Below are 3,587 nucleotides of genomic sequence, written 5' to 3'. Positions count from 1 at the left end.
GTTCGGTTTGGTTAATATAAGTCAAAACCGGTTTATGATCAGTTTAGGTTCGGGTTGAAACTGGTTTCGACCAAGTTACGAATGGTTCGGTTTGGGTTTTGATCGGTTTCGGTTCGGTTAACCGGTTTTGGGATGAAAATTGCAAATCGGTTCCAAACCTATGGTTTCAATCGATCCCAAACCGGTTTCTACATAATCGATTTCAAATCAGTTCGATTTCGGTTCAATTCTCGGTTCGGTTCGAGTCGATTAACCGGTTTATTTGCCCACCTCTAGCCAAGAGTTCATATTTTATGGTATACATATTTTATAGTTTATTATATTTATAAGGTGTATATAGTGTGCAGAATTAATATTATGACTTTTTATGTTGGAGTGAATAGAGATCCCTATTCATCCTAACATTGTAATACACAAATTAACAAAAGTTTACACCAAATAAATGTACTTATTCGAGTAAGCCCTCATTTTGGATAACAAAATTAAATTGTTATTTATTGGATTATTTCAAAGCAAAATAATTATAACATATACATTTTTATGCATTTATATAACAAAGTTATCGTATTCAAGATCCACTTATGTTAACTAATAAGATTTTTATATTTATATAAGTAACAACATTCGGCTTATAGAACTTGAAAAAGAGCCCATTATTATTCTCGAGCTCTATTAACCTTGATTCAATCAAAGCTTTTGATGAATGGATTTCAAGTATAAACGGTTCAGCTTTTACGTCACGTGTTCATGACATATTATTTGCTAGCTTAAAATTAAGTTTGAAACATTATAAATGTTAAAATATAAGCTCCCATCAATAAAAAGAAACTACATTGAAACCAAATACACTTTAAATAGAAAACAAATAAATTACACCATGGGATTTACTCATTTACCTCCTTTTATTTTTACTTCCAACCAACAAAGCAAAATAAAACAAAACCCTAAAAAAGAAACCCAATGCAATTGTGACCCAAAAGCACCCCCATTTGTTAATATCAGTCACTCCTTGTTTCCTCAATATATCTCCACCAGTTGTCAAACAAGTTGAGCTAGTAATACTCACACCAAGTGTTTGACTCATACTCTTCAAAACCTTAACTTTTAATGCCTCTGAAATTGCCCCTAAAGGTGAGTTATCAAATATTTGAGCCCCCCTTACAAAACACTTGTTAGGGTCATCAAACTCATTTTGTAACACACCTTGGTATGGATACTTAACTAGTGAAATATAATGAAACCATAGCCAATACTTGGGTATCCGATCGCGGGTAATGAAGAACCCGCTAAACAAAAGGAAATACGCGAGAATCGCCACCACGACCGTGTACCCTAGCATCACGTGTGACACGACACCCGAAAGGAACGTGACAAATGAGCTCCCGACCCAAAACGACGCGAAAATAAATAACGTGTAGGCAACGAAACCCATGGTTCCACCCGCTAGCCCAACCGACCAAAATGTGATGCAAGCGAACACGAACGAGAGGAATATTAACGACGGGATGGACATTATCGAATGTGAGACGACGTAGGATGAACGCCGGTACGCGTTGTACGCGGTTTCCCTCATGAAAATGTATCTTTCTTGTAGGAACACGGGGATCGCTTCCGCGCACGTGTAGAACATTGTAGACATCGCGAACGCGAAAAACCCTAATCGTTCTTGAATCCCACGGGGCGAATTGTCGAGATTTCGAAACATGGTTGCGAGTATGGTCCCCGTGACAATGATCGCGCCTAGTCGAATAGCGTATAGTTCGGGAGATCGCCACGAGTTGAGCATCGAACGTTTGGCGATCACGACAACCTCGACCCAAAACGGGTTCGCAAATGTCGGTACCGAAGATGCTAGATTCGAATCTATGTTTGTTGCACCCGACACAAGTTTACCTCTAGATATGCTTGCACTTATGGTATCTTTTAGTGACAATTTTGTCCCTTGCTCAACCAAATTCGTGTCATGTTTTTTGTTTCTTGACCATGATTTGTAAAAATCAACTAACGGTTTGGTTCCGGTGGGGCCTGATATTTCGAGCTCTCGGATGTAATCCAGAGCGAATTCAGTCCGATCCTCATGTTCAAGGATCGGGTTACCGAATTCCGCGAAGAATTCGGGTAACTTTGATGTTTTGTCACTAAACACCATTTGTCCTCTTGAAAGGAATATTAACTTGTCTAGTAAACTCATTATTCTATAACTTGGTTGGTGTATAGACATAATAACAACACTACCACTTTGAGCAATCCTTTGCAACACTTTAACCACCATAAACGCGCTAGTCGAGTCCAACCCGGATGTCGGTTCGTCTAGAAACAAAACAATCGGGTCGTGAATTATGTCAATTCCAATCGACACACGACGTCTTTCGCCTCCCGAAACCCCTCTATGACCTTCATCACCGATGACCGTTTTGGCACAGTTTCTTAGACCTAATTGGTCTATTTACACTTGAACCCTAGCTTTCTTTTTTGACTTTGACAATGTTCTCGGCAGGCGAAACTCTGCCGAGAACATTAATGTTTCCTCGACAGTTAACATCGGGAACAACAAATCGTCTTGCATGACATAAGCCGAAATAACTTTCAACAGTTTCGACTCGAGAACCTCTCTGTTTAACGTAACCGTACCTTTTAACCTTCCCTTGGCTATCCGATTCGCTAGAGCATCGATCAACGTTGACTTACCCGAGCCACTAGCTCCAAGAACCGCCATGATCTCCCCGTCCCGAGCCTCGCCCGAGATATCATCCAATAAAACTTTATTGTTGTTGCTAGAAGTTTTGACAATATAAGAAAGGTTGTTAAAAGTAAGAACAATAGGGGATGCAGGAAGTATTTGATCACAACCATTGTTATGGCCGGTTTTCGAGTCTTCGACGAATAGCATGAGCTCGCGGAGAGTAGAGGAAGCCTGGCGTTGTGGCCGGAGGTCCAGGCTTGAAGGGCCAGACCGTGGGCCTAAAAATGGCAAGTCACTAGACATGGACATTGTGTCCAAAGACATTGAATAACAAGTTATGTTCAATGCAGGGTTTTATAGGATGAAACTCAACTGAGTTGTTGGCTCACTCAGTGAGTCTAGATATATTCTATGAAGAGGTTTCTTGACGAGTTGAAATTAAATTGGTGAATATAGAAAGCGATGGAGGTTGGTGGATAGTTGGCTAGGAAGATGTACTTACTGTGACTAATATATGTGAAGATGTCATTTGGAGTATAATATATACTCTCTTAAATCTTAATTAACAAATTAAATGTGTACATATAATTATATATACGTCTCTAGCCTATTAATTAATCTATTACAATATTTTGTATAAAATCCGGATACATATACATTCATCTCAAATACAGGTGAAACTTCTAGGATATTTTGTACGCTTTCAATTAAACATATTTAGCAATGTTGTAAAAGTAGGTTTTTAAGGCCGAGTAATCAATACAAGGTATAACGTCGATGAGAGTTTCTTTAACTCCGTCTAGTTCCTAAGAATTAATTAATCAAATGTGGTCAACTTCAGTCAGAATCACATCTAGTCGGTTAACTTAGGCCGATTTTAACTTAAAAAAATAAAACATAATTC

The 3,587-nt window shown here is 38.7% G+C and overlaps 1 pseudogene; it reads right to left on the bottom strand.

The window, feature by feature from the left end:
* Nucleotides 1–850: 850 nt before the first annotated feature.
* LOC143606915 (ABC transporter G family member 20 pseudogene) lies at nt 851–3,331 on the bottom strand (annotated as a pseudogene).
* Between the last annotated feature and the right edge of the window lie 256 nt (nt 3,332–3,587).

Source organism: Bidens hawaiensis, unplaced genomic scaffold (assembly GCF_021521415.1).
Source record: "Bidens hawaiensis isolate Kalapana, Puna unplaced genomic scaffold, B.hawaiensis_p1.1 tig00002123_1, whole genome shotgun sequence".
NCBI lineage: Eukaryota > Viridiplantae > Streptophyta > Magnoliopsida > Asterales > Asteraceae > Bidens > Bidens hawaiensis.
Note: the sequence above shows the minus strand (reverse complement) of the source record. Positions and strands in the feature narration are given on the sequence as shown.